This window comes from Eptatretus burgeri, chromosome 15 (assembly GCF_056783735.1).
Source record: "Eptatretus burgeri isolate ZD-2024b chromosome 15, Ebu_testis_v1, whole genome shotgun sequence".
Lineage (NCBI taxonomy): Eukaryota > Metazoa > Chordata > Myxini > Myxiniformes > Myxinidae > Eptatretus > Eptatretus burgeri.
This window is the reverse complement of record NC_140975.1, coordinates 57,385,877-57,399,486: the sequence shown is the minus strand read 5'-3', so window position 1 is coordinate 57,399,486 and position 13,610 is coordinate 57,385,877. Positions and strand designations below refer to the sequence as shown.

At 46.4% G+C, this 13,610-nt stretch overlaps 2 long non-coding RNA genes across 2 annotated transcripts in view; one reads left to right on the top strand and one right to left on the bottom strand.

Annotated features, from left to right (window-relative positions):
• The window catches only part of LOC147012252 (uncharacterized), a 71,681-nt gene extending 59,091 nt beyond the window's left edge, over window positions 1-12,590 (bottom strand). Inside the window, exons 1-2 of the long non-coding RNA XR_015051538.1 lie at window positions 12,484-12,590; window positions 11,740-11,886 (exon numbers count right to left, since the gene is read on the bottom strand). This is a non-coding gene — a long non-coding RNA (uncharacterized LOC147012252). The remainder of the gene's footprint in view (window positions 1-11,739; window positions 11,887-12,483) is intronic.
• LOC147012251 (uncharacterized) lies at window positions 12,166-12,668 on the top strand. The gene is made up of 2 exons (XR_015051537.1): window positions 12,166-12,374; window positions 12,528-12,668. It is a non-coding gene; the product is annotated as an uncharacterized LOC147012251 (long non-coding RNA).
• Window positions 12,669-13,610: the final 942 nt, after the last annotated feature.

Here is a 13,610-nt window from a genome sequence, read left to right as displayed (position 1 = left end):
CTGAATGCAGCATCAGCCCTCGTTAGTTGTTGCAGTCCTGGCAATCACCTTCCCTTTCCACAGAGGGACAACAAGGCCCCTCTTCCAGTCAGTTGGGATAATACCTGTGTTCCAGGCAGAGCACAGAACTGCATGCAACCACATGAGTACAGCATTTCCACCAGCCTTGAGAAGTTCAGCATGGATGCCACAGATCCCAGGAGCTTTACCCCCATTTTAACCGGTTCACCGCAGCCTGTGTTTCCACAAATTAAGGTGGATCACAGTTGATTGGGGGTTCAGCAAACGGGATAGTAACACCCCTGACATCCAACTCAACAGCTGGTGGACCAGTCTGGTTCAGCCGCTCAAAGTAACCGGCCCAGCGGGCCTTCACTTTGGACTCCTCCGCTCAAAGTAACCGGACCAGCGGGCCTTTACTTTGGACTCCACTGTCAAGAGCCAAGCACCCTCCACTCAAGCTGCAGTACACGAAGGGATGGGCTTGGAGGAACGGAGTGGGTGAATTCCCCTGTAAGCAGGACGAGAATCACTTGACCACAGGTGAAGCTTTACCCCCTCACAAATTCCTCTCACATAGGCCTCCTTGTCCACTCCTAGCGCACATACATTTTTACGCCTCAACTCCTTGAACAGCTCAGCTCTGCGCTTAAGCTTGGCCCTGCGACTGGTCAATAGTATCCAGTGTTCATTGGGAGACAAAGTCCTTCTTTGCTTGACAGTGGGTTCCAAGACACCCACCGGCAAAATCAAGGAAGGTCGTCTCAAAGGCACTCCACAACTCTTCTAGATTCTCCTCAACACACAGTCCCCTAAATCTCCACTCAGCCTGTTCACAAACTACTCAGCTACCCTCTTAGCCTTGAGCTTGTCAACATACAGCCGAGGCTGGAATCATACCGTTCTCCTGGATTTAAACTGAAACTTCAGAGGCCAGGTCAGGTATGGGAGCATGCGCCAGAGCGGCGCGTCACTGCGTCCACTTTCCGCAGGTACTCCAGGGGCCTCCGGCTGGCCATCCCCCAGGCAGATGCCTGGCCCATCCCCATTTCCTTGAGATGCCGATCAACTTGCTGCAACCATGAGGCACGTGGTTGGCCCATTGGTATCCTCCACTCACGAGGCTCCCTCGCTGAGAGAATCTGGTGAGCAGGATCAGCGTTAGGAAAACGAGCCACATGTCCATACAGCCGCAGCTGACGCTCACAGACTATGCAGGTAACAAATCTCATTTGAGTCTCTCTCGGCAACTGCTCGTTGGACACAAAGTCCGACCAGCGATAGCCAAGGATTCTTCGAAGAGACCTGGTACCAAAGGAATTAAATCTGTCTCAGATCCCTGGTCAGAGTCCAAGTCTCACATCCATAAATCAAGACTGGAAGCACCAAGGACCTGAAGACTCAGACTTTCGTCCTCCCGCACAGGTTCCGGCAGTGCCATACCCCATGATACAGTGAATCCATGACTCCTCAGGCCGGACCCAGACATCTGTTAACCTCTGGTTCACAGCCAACAGAGACATGAATATCACTGCCAAGGTAAGTGAATCTCTCCGTGACCTCAACGTCCTCACCACAAACAGGCACAGACAGGACAGCAGTATCCAAGATGTCATTGAAAGCCTGGATGTTAAGGCCCAGTCACACCTTGACGTTTTAGCCAGCTTATGCCAATTTTTGAAAAATTTGTCTAAAACGCTGGTGCACGTCCAATACGTTATGGGTAAGTTTTGGAAACATTGAGAGGCTGAAAAACACTGCCATACGTCGTAGTACGCTGGCTTTCATCGTTGTGCTTTGCAGTTGTCCTCAAATTTTAGCATGCTTGAAATTTTATGACTTATGCCAGCGTATGACTCACAAGTTCCGCTACGCTGGCCATAAGTTTTAGGTACGTTATGCGATCATTGACACACGTTACTTGTAAGTTACTCATAAGTCGAAACACATCGAGGTAATGTTTAGTGTACCCAAAACTTATTTCTAACCTATGAGTAACGTGTTGTAGGCATGTTTCGCGATCGTTGACACGTTACTTTTAAGTTACTCATAGGCTGAAAGACGTCGGAGTAATGTTTTGCGTACCTGAAACATATTTATAACCTATGAGTGACATGTTGTTAACACGCTATGCGATCGTTGAGACACGTCGACACTCCTTGCTTGTAAGTTACTCATAAGTCGAAACACGTTGAGGTAATGTTTAGCGTCAGTGTTCCAGACTCCATGTTTTTTTTTTTTTGTTTTTTTGTTTTTTTTCTTCGGCATGACTGTGATGTTGACACTTCGATTTCTAGTGTGGTTATAATATAATATAATTAATAGGCTTCCGCTCAACGATTTAAATCATAACCGCACTAGAAATCGAAGTGTCAACATAACCGTTATACCGAAGAAAAAAAAAACCAGGGAGTCTGGAACACTGAGGGGTTCCTCCTGTGTGAAGCCCATTTGTATATACTAATTCCCCTAAACGCTGCCAATACGCCATTATATGGTAGTTGTAAGTTACAAACACGTTCATTTAGTTCTTTGATCGTCCGGAAGACGTCAATCAAATACGTCTACATTAGGGTGTTCCAAAAAAATGAAAGTTTGATTTTTGCTGCTCCCTGATTTTGCCTTTGTTCCAATACCCCATTAGAACTTGTAGGTCAAAAATGAACAAAATTCCATGATATTTAGGGGTTCCTCATGTTGGCACAATTTTGGTTCATATTTACAAAATACATGTAATTTTCACAATGTAATATACTATTCCAATGAAAATATCAAACAACCATATTAATTGAGAAGTGTACTGCGTTGTGCACATTCGACGGCAAGTTGTCAGTTATAATTTGGCAAATTTCAACAATATTGTGCCAACTTGAGGAACCCCTAAACATCCTCCAATCTGCTTCATATTTGGTGTGTATGTTTCCACTGTCAAATGGAACAAAGGCACACCCAGGGAGCATGAATATTCATACTATTATTTTTTACCCCCTTTTATGAAGCACCCTCGTCTACATACGTCAATGTGCGTTGGAAATACGAAAGAAATTGCTTCAAACCACGTTACTCATAAGTTAGAAATAACTTTCTGGTACGCTAGACATTAGCTCGACATGTTTCGACTTATGAGAAGCTTACAAGTAACTTTTGTCGACGTGTGCCAACGTTCGCATATCGTGTGTACAACTTATTCCCATCGCATGCGGAACGTGTGAGGCATACGTCAAGTACGTCGTAAAAATTTTAACACGTTTAAAATTACAAGACGTACTCCACTTACTATGACGTATGATAGCGTACTTTAGCGTTCTATTCAGGTATACCAAACTTACCCATACAGTATTCGACGTGCGCCAGCGTTTTAGATGCATTTTTCAGAGGTCGGCATACGCTGGCAAGATCGCCAAGGTGTGACTGCGATGTTGACACTTCCATTTCTCCGGCGGTTATGATTTGAATCGTTGTGCGGCAGCCTTTTAATAGACTACGCCACGTGATTGTCGGCGATACGTGCAGCGCACTATGCATAAGTTAGACTATCGTTGGGTATAGGTTGTGAACGCTGACAACAGGCTAAGCATTCGTTGGTACAAGTTATCTAAAAGACAACGAAATGTTCTGTGTCTGTTACTAATATGTTATGCATACGACCAACTCGTTATGAATACGTCCGAATCTTTAAAAAAAAAAAACATCAAAAGTTCAACGTAAGCCAGCGTTTTACATACATTTTGATACGTTTCCATTGAAGGCTAAAACGTCAAGGTGTGACTGGGCCTTTAGTTTTGACCCAGGAAACCAGTAATCCCAGTGCTTCCGACTCCTGATTAAGCACATTGAGGGCCCCCAAATGGATATCTGGAGTCTCCGCAAAGATGACTGCATCATCTGCAAAATCAAGGTTAGAGATCTTGACATTCCCAAACGATGCACCGCAGCTTGATCTCTCTGACATCCTCCCCAGAATCCAGTCTATACAAGCGCTAAAAAGCATGGGGCCAGTACGCACCCCTGACGAACTCCAGTAATAAATGGAAATAAATCGGAGAAGGTATCACCACATCTCACAGTACTCTCAGTCCCAGAGTATAGTTCAGCCATCAGTTTGATCAGTCTTGGCGGCACCCCACGAAGACCAATAATCCTCCAGAGGGCATCCCGATTCACTGAATCAAATGCTTTGTGTAGATCAACATAGGCTGCAAGCAGCCCCTGCCAAAACTCTCATCTGCGTTTGGTGAGGATACAGTCAATCATTTACCTCTTTGGTATAAAGCCTGACTGCTCTGGGTACTGGTGCTCAAGCAGATGGTGGCAAACCCCATCAAGAATTATCTGAGCAAAGACCTTGCCTGGCACTGAGAGGAGTGTCATCCTTCGGTAGTTGTTGCAGTCCTGGTGATCACCCTTCCCTTTCCAGAGTGGACAACAAGGCCTTCTTCCAGTCAGTTGAGATGATGCCTATGTTCCAAGCAGAGCACAAAACTGCTTGCAAAGACAGGAGTACAGCATTTCCACCAACCTTGAGAAGTTCAACAAGGATGCCACAGATCCCAGGAGCTTTACCCCTTTTCAACAGATTCACAACAGCCTGCATTTTCACAAATGAAGGTGGATCGTAGTTGATTGGAGGGAAAGCAAGAGGATAGTAACACCCCTGGTATCCAACTCAATAGCTAGTGGATCAGCCTGTTACAGCTGTTCAAAGTAAACGGCCCAGCAGGCCTTCACTTCGGACTCCTCTCTAAATGCACTACACCGAGGGACGGGCTTGGAGGAACGCAATGTGCGAATTCCCCTGAAAGCAGGCTGAGAATCACTTGACCACAGGTGATGCTCTACCCCCTCACAGATTCCTCACACATAGGCCTCCTTGTCCACCCTCAGCACATGTACAGTTATACACCTCAACTGATATCTTGACATTCCCAAACAATGCACCACAGCTTGATCTCTCCAACATCCTCCCCAGAATCCAGTCCATACAAGTGCGGAAAAGTGTGGGGGCCAATACACACCCCTGAGAACTCCAGTAAAAACTGGAAATAAGTCAGAGATGGTAGCACCACTTCTCACAACACTCTCAGTACCAGAGTATAGTTCAGACATCACATCAATCAGTTTTGGTGGCACCCCACGAAGACCAAGAATCCTCCAGAGGGCACCCTGATTCACTGAATCAAATGCATTACAGAGATCAACATAGGCTGCAAGCAGCCCCTGCCGAAACTCTCGTCTGCGAGCTTGGATACGATCAATCATTGACCTCTTTGGTGTGAAGCCTGACTGCTCAAAGTAACCAGTCCAGCGGGCCTTCACTTCGGACCACTGTCAAGAGCTCACTGCCCTCTGCTCCAACCGCAGTACACTGAGGGACGGGCTTGGATGAACACAATGTGCCAATTCCCCTGTAAGCAGGACGAGAATCACTTGACCACAGGTGTTGCTCTACCCCTCACATATTCCTTGTACATAGGAGACCACCATCTGGTGGATGACCCGAGGAGACCACCATCGGGTGGATGACACATTAGCACCACCCTGACAAACACCACCGTAATCCAACCCGGGAAGGTTACTCCATACCCGGGAAGGTAACGTCATTATCTTTCTCTGCCTTTTGGCACAACTAACTTTGTCCATCGCTTTCCGTTTAAGTTCATTAAAAACGACGCAAGAGAAACAACACAAGGATCGTAATGGGTGATAATCATCCACACACAGGACACAAATGATGACTCATCTCAGCTCAAAAACCAGGAATGGTCAAAATGAAATCCCGCAGGAACGAAATTGGAACACAATAGGTTGCCCACGATTTGTCAAAACCTGCGATATTAGAACCTGTGATATTTGAAGCTTTACTGTTAATATAAAAAAAAAAAATGATGGGTAGATAGTGACTCCTCATTGACGTGAAGCCTCGCCCAACCCACGTGAATTTGTCTATTAATTATGTGAGTTGGACCCTCTTTTTCTTTCTTATCTAGCATAAGCTGACTTCTTTATGTTCTTACGTTTGACTGGACTGGACAGCATCAGCATACGTGTCCTAAAATCCAGTGTCCATTGCTCTTCCGATGCTCTCTGCCCTTTTTATCCTCTCTTCGATCTCTCTGCCATGTCATTTGTGTGAGGTCATTTTCCATCTTCGTGGAAATCCGTCAACATCACTGCATTACATTAAAAAGGTGCAAAAACGAATTCCCTTAACTACAGACTTAGAGGCTGACTTCCAATCATCAGTAAGTTCATTGAGTCCATCATTGCAGTTGATATGAAATCCTTCCTTTTCTCCAGAACCTTCTCAGATCACCAATTTGGTTTCAGACCAGGTCACTCCACCTTGGAGATGCTACATCTAATCACCCGACAATGGATGGAGGCCCTCAATACCAGACGTGAGATCAGGGCCATCTCTCTGGACAAATCTCATGCTTTTGATACAGTATGGCATCCTGGAATGTCCGGCTTTCCAAATTCTCTGCTTGTGGCATCTAAGACCAACTCCTAACATGGCTAACTGACTTCCTCTACTCTCGTAGCCAATGTGTGGCATTCAATGGAAAACCTTAATTTCCTCTCCAAGGCAGTATTCTGGGCCCAGTCTGATTCCTGATCTTCATAAATGATCTTCTTCGAATCTCTGGAAAATCCTCTTTATCTATTTCCTAATGGCTCCACTCTCTGCCGTGACATCTCTCATCCTTCAGACAGGAAGGCTGCAGCCTCTTCCCACTCTTCAAACCTTGATAAACTCAAGATGGTTAAACACTTGGAATACGTCTTTCAATTCTGACAAATCTCACTCACTATATCTCTCCTGCAAGGACTACATGGCAACTCCCCCTCCCCCCATCCATTGTCTTAACAATCCTTTTGAGGAAGTTCATTCATTCAATCTCCTTGATCTCACTGTCAGCCATGATCTTTCTTGGGCAAGCCACATTTCAAACTTGGCTTCCAAAGCCAGCCACCAACTTGGCATCCTCCATCATACCAAGTCCTTCTCTTTGACACAACTGAACTCATATCTACCTGCAAGGCCCTCATCCGCAGGTTGATCGCTCCCCTGCCTCGCATGTTGCTGAGCTTGATGCAGTGGAAACAAAGGCCATCAAGATGATTGCAATCTCCCACGATTAAGCTGAGTCGATGGGTCTATCACTATGCCACTGCAGACAGGTCAGTGGTCTCTCTTCTACCACTTCTTTTCTGGTCTTGCACACTCTGCTCTTTCCATGCTCTCCATATTTCCCCCCAAGTTTCTGCAGGGCACACATGGTTCACCATCAACCCCCTTCTGGTTACACTACCTAAATCCAGGATCACTGCTCACCTGCACTTATTCGTTCCTCTTTTTTCCTGCCTGTGGACCCAACTTCCACATTCTCTTCAATCTTATTCTTCCTTCCAGGTCTGCAAGACAGCTGCTCATCAGCATCTCTCATGGGGCAGATAACAGCAATTTTTGAGAGGAATCATGCAAATAATGATACAAGCATCAAATTTGGCACATTTGTTCTCCAGGGGATTCTAATCAAATCTGCCTGATTGGCCATTTGAAAATCCGAATTTTGAAAAATTTGAAAAAAAAAAACTTCAAAAAAGTCAAGATCACGAATCAATGTTGGATGCTGGCTGAGATTGGTGAATGTTTCAGAAACATCATCAAAGACGTTCCAAGTCTGCCATGCAGTTTTCTTCCCTTTACCGCGGAAGGCAGACACGACGTCACATCCAGTGAACGCATGGAAGTATGGAATCCCTCTCGCTTTCTCAGGCCCGATTGCAGAAACTACCTCATGGACTGGAATCCATCGCGCCTTGGCTCCTTGGCCAAAGGCAATCCACATGTTCTCAAGATCTAGTTCCTGTAAGGATGGCAGTGCAGATATTGCTATGACTAGTATGTCCATGTCATTATCCTTAATGATAATGGACTTGCTACCATCCGTCGTTGCATCCCTGGCGTGTACAAATATTCGAGTGGCAGCTTCTTCATGACAACATGGAGACACAGCATCCAGTGACTTCCTTGTGTTGCTAATGGCATCTTCTCCTTTTGTGACAATGACTGTGCTTGTCATCTGTGCTTCACACATCTTTTCCGCAAGGAAGTGAAACAGCTCAGTCTTGTTGCTGTCATCTCGAAGAAAGCTTCTCCAGTTACTTGGGGTCTTACTGCTTCCTGTCACTCTTCTTCTGATTCCTTGCCCCCTTTTCGACCTTGCCTCGGACTTCAGACTTGACTTCTTGTACACATCAAACACTACGTCCGCCTTCTCGTATCTGGCACCATAGGATTCCACCTTTGGGATCATGTCTTCTTTAGCATAGTCATCAAATATCTTTGAAGTGCATGGAGGTAGGGCATTGATAAGTGCTGAGCCATCAATGATGACTGCATCTCCCCTTGGTTCTCTGTCTGGGATGTTCACTTGCACTTCAAGAATTTCAGCCAGCTGTGAGTTCAAATTTTTTTGAAGTTTTCTTTTTTTTTTTTTCAAATTTTTCAAAATTTGGATTTTCAAATGGCCAATCAGGCAGATTTGATCAGAAAGCCCTGCAGAACAGAAATGCCAAATTTGATGCTTGTATCACAATTTGCACGATTTTTCTACTATCTACTACACTACCCTGATCATCCCCAATCCAAAACCATGATTTTTTTTCTACCCTCGTTAATCCCCCCCTCACCCCAATCCATCCTCCTTCCAAATTTACAGTTTCTCTCCTCAGAGTTTCAGAGCATTCTCTCCTGCCCCTCATTCCTCCCCATACCCATTGTTTGTCCAAGTATGCCTCTATCTTGGCCTTGAACTCTGCTGTTGGTGTTTCCCCCCTCTCTGACCTGTTCCTTTTGTCTTGTGTCCTGATGGCTCCACCCTCTGCCGCTCTTCCACGAGCCTCGACTATGTATTAAACAAAAGTCTGTGGGGTAACGTTATTGGCTAAGGGAGTGGCTATGCCGCTGATGCAATGCCCTCTGTAGTTTATGGATGGAATTTGTAATTTGTTCATAGTGTCGGCGATAGCTTGCCTACTCTTTGCAAAGGACACGACGGGATCTTTAACATCCACCAACTAATGCCACACAGAAGGGATTCCCATTTGACATCCATCCGAGGGATGACAAACACCGATGAATCACCCCGCCTGTGAACCACCGGGATGACAGTTTATAGCTGGGACGAGATTCAAACCCAGACGAGATGGCTTAAAGGCAAGGGTGTGTGCCTTTTAGGTCATCCTGCCAGCTGCAGTATGTATAGATAACCTATGATTTAAATATCTGGATTGTGGAAGGCATTCTGTAGCAATTGTCTTTATGATGCATGCTCAAACTGCAGGAAGTGGAAAATTACCTCTGACACAGGTGGTACATGATATGTTGATGCAGGGGTCTGAAAAGATAGCTGGATTGGGCTGTTGAGTCTGGGTTCGATTTCTGACCCACTATAAACTTTCATCCTGGTTATTTTCAGGTAGGGTGTTGCATTAATGAGTACACCTGTCCATTTGGGAGGACATTGAGCTATGTGTCTCGTCTACCATCATTCACTGGTGGGCATTAAAGACCCCATGGTGTTTGTTTTTTGCAACAGTGGGTCATGGTTACGGGGTCATTGTTGTCGGAATCCTGGCCAAAGTGCTGCTACCTTCAGTCGAACGTTAGGCCGAGCCAGTCGGTTTATTTTTTAAAGACGTGGACCAAAAACTGTCTCACCCCGCAAATAATTTGAGAGTAAAATGGGCTGCTTAAAATCAGAGAAGATGGGGGGGGGGGAGAGAAACTTAGATGGAGACCTTGGCGAAATAGCAAATTGCAGCCATGATGATACTACTGGGAAAGGCAAAAGTAAACCACCCAGTGTATTTTCCACTGAAATTCTGCTTCAGCAACACAATTGCTCTGAAAAGAGTACAGATATTGGATTCCATGTTGTGGTTCACATACACTGGCCAACTTTTCCCACTAAACATAAAAAAATTTCATATAAATTTGGTAAAGGTTGGAAAATGAACACTCGTATGTAGGACTGTGCTAGTGAGAGGAGGCAATACATTGTGGTTGCTATAGTAAGTACAGATATGTTCTTCTTTGATAATGGAAGGTTAAAAAAATGTTTTTCCTGGTGTTCTGCCTGTCGCAGGTCTCGAACTGCCGAAGCAGTTTCTCAGCAAGGGTTATACTGAGTGGTTTACTGTTGCCTTCGGAGCAGTAGTTCGGGCAGGAATTTGGCCACACCGTGGGATCTTTAACGTCCAGCAACTCATACCAGCAGATGGAACTCCCATTTTAACGAGTGATGGCACACACATTGACGAATCACCCTGCCTATGAAACAGCAGGCTGAGAGTTTATAGCTGGGTCAGGATTCAAACCCAGGCTAGATAGCTGAGAAGCAAGTGTGTGTACCTCTAGGGCCTAGGCCATCCTGCTAGCTCAAGCTAACATTCCATAAATAAACTGTTTTAATAAATCAAAAGCTGAAGAACTTGTTCACTCGTATTATGATTGAACTTAGCTGGATAATAGCATATCTATGGTTGAATAACTTTGGGGCTGTATGACCCTGGCAGCGAAGATGGGGCAACATGCCACTCCTCGGTCCCTTGTTATATGTTCAGTATCGTGAACGTCCGCTCTGGTTCTCAAGACTCCCTCCGAGGGTTCCCTGGCTGATGGTATAGCGGGCCATTTGGAATGATAAAATGTTCGGGATATTGAACAGAAAGCCAGAATACTACGACGTGTGGACGAGGGGACATCTTGACCGACCTTACTCCATTTCCCTGACATGAAGCTGCCAGCAGTAAGTCATGGCACACCCTCCTTCGGAATGGACCTCAGCTGGCTCTCTTACCTGCTTGAAGCTATTAAAGATCTTTCTGAAAGACTATAATCCTTTAGGCTGGTACCCCGGCCGAATTGCAAGCTTGTTGCGCAGGTGAAGCGGAGAATTGACCGACTCGCCTTGTCGTTCTGATCTATAACCGCAATGCCGGCCCCATGAGGCGCTTGCTGCAATTCTCTTTACAGAAGATATGTTCCAGTCTGTTGCTCTGAACGATTTACCAAGAATCGTTTCTTCGGTTGTTGTCTCCATAAGGTGGAACGGAGCCCTCGCAGGTATCAAAGTATCTACGTGTGTGTGTGTGTGTGTGTGTGTGTGTGTGTGTGTGTGTGTGTGTGTGTGTGTGTGTGTGTGTGTGTGTGTGTGTGTGTGTGTGTGTGTGTGTGTGTGTGTGTGTGTGTGTGTGTGTGTGTGTGTGTGTGTGTGTGTGTGTGTGTGTGTGTGTGTGTGTGTGTGTGTGTGTGTGTGAGAGAGACAGCCTGGTGTTGGCGCAGTGGTTAGGGCAGCGGCTTGGGATCCAAAAGGTCCTGAGTTCAAGCCCCGTTGGGCCACTGAATTAATACACCAGGGGGTTGACTCAGCCTGTCATCCTTCCGAGGTCGGCGAAATGAGTACCAGTATACTGGGCTGGTGTATACCCCGGTTAAAATAGGTGTACCATATCCCTGTGTCGTAAGAGGCGACCAGGGTTGCGTCAGGAAGGGCATCCGGCGTAAAACATGTGCCAAATCATGATGCGGATCATACGGATGATCCGCTGTGGCGACCCCTAACGGGAGCAGCCGAAAGAAGAAGAAGAAATATATGTGTGTGTAAGTTGCTGTTGTTGACTGCTATCCCCACACGTGGGGGGCTTTCAGGAGATGGAAGGGATACCTACCCGGTCTCAAAGTATCTCATCGTGAAAGTCCTTGCGGTCGATCGTCCGGCATAGATTTTGTTCCCGCCTGGAAACCATGAACTTCAATCTTCGTGACCGTTGGATTTAGAAGATGTCAAAGGAATTATTGTTGAAACGACAGAAGGCCTGAAATTTCACACAGAAAAGGAGGGAGATTAGATACAGTATAACAGGCAGTTAATAAATTGTACAAAAACCCCACGAATTCCTTGAGGGCAACACCGCGATATCCATGGTAATTATATAATGAGTACATCATCACCACACGGCCTATCATGAATATCAACCATACGGACACAACTACCGACAAATTCCCCCTCACAAGTCGTTTTCCACAGCTAATGAAATTCCTTTAACCTCCACAAGGTCTTGCGGTCGTCCGCACGGCCTAGCAGAAACCAGGAGTCATAAAAGCTCAACCAACCGTAGTTACCATGGTGACGAGTCCCAATGGAGATAACCGAGTCGGCATGACGTCACGGGGACGGAAGTGGGACCCAGAGGAAATAAAGAAAGTGGAGCATGAGGCGAAGGAGACGCACAAGGACGGTGTTGTGGACTGGTACTGGTAGTCGGACACACGACACGATCCCGCGTCTTCCACAAACCCCGAGGTGTCCGGTCATCGAACTCTTCAATTCTCTCCCCCCCCCCCCCCACTCACGACATATTGTGTATAAACCGGTTTAAAAAAAAAAAATACATAAATACAAGTTCATTCACCTGCTGACTGACACTCGCTTCGTTTTCCACCATTTTCTCAACAGCCATTCCCGAAAGACGTCTTTCTTCGTCCCTCAAGACTTTACGGCAACTCCGAGCGACGTTTCTCCATCTTATGCAATGAAAAACAGCAACGTTAACCATGATTATCGTCTCTGGATGTAATAAACTAGACCTGTACCTTGTGGTGGAGGTGGACGTGATTGCTCATTTACAAACTCGTTTAAATAATATCAATTAGTGGAGTGTCAATCTGTCTTATTGTCATTTCATCTGAGTTCCTACAATCTGTAGTTTACGAAAAGGTTTAAATTGGAATATAAATACATTACAATTGTCACCCCCACCCCCGAACCCCTCGCCCCATCCTGCATCAGCCAACCCTTCTAACCCTCCACACCTGTACCTGCACCTGCACCTGACTGCCCCCAACCGACATCACCCCACCCTTCCAACCTGTCACATCCACCCTTCCCTGATCCTCGAACCCCTCCCCCAGATTCCGCCACTACCCTCCCCCTGACACCACCCGATCTCACCCCACACCTCCCCACCACTTGGTAATTCTAATTGTCACCCCTGCACTCCCCAACCTACATTACCCAAATGTTCCAACCTCCACATGACTGCCCCCCCCAACTTACATTACCCCACCCTTACAACCTCCTACATCTACCTTCCCCTTGACACCATCCGATCTCACCCCACACCTCCCCACCACTTGGTAATTCTAATTGTCACCCCTGCACTCCCCAACCTACATTACCCAAATGTTCCAACCTCCACATGACTGCCCCCCCAACCTACATCACCCCACCCTTCCAACCTCCCCCTGACACCACCCGATCTCACCCCACTCCTCCCCACCACTCAGTAATTCTAACTGTCACCCCTGCACTCCCCAACCTACATTACCCCAACGTTCCAACCTCCACATGACTGCCCCCCCAACCGACATCACCCCACACCTCCCCAACACTTGGTAATTCTAATTGTCACCCCTGCCCCCTCAACCAACATCACCTCACCCTTCAAACCTGCCACATCTACCCTTCCCTGATCCTTGAACCCCTCCCCCAGATTCCACCACAACCCAACCCCTGACACCACCCGATCTCACCCCACAC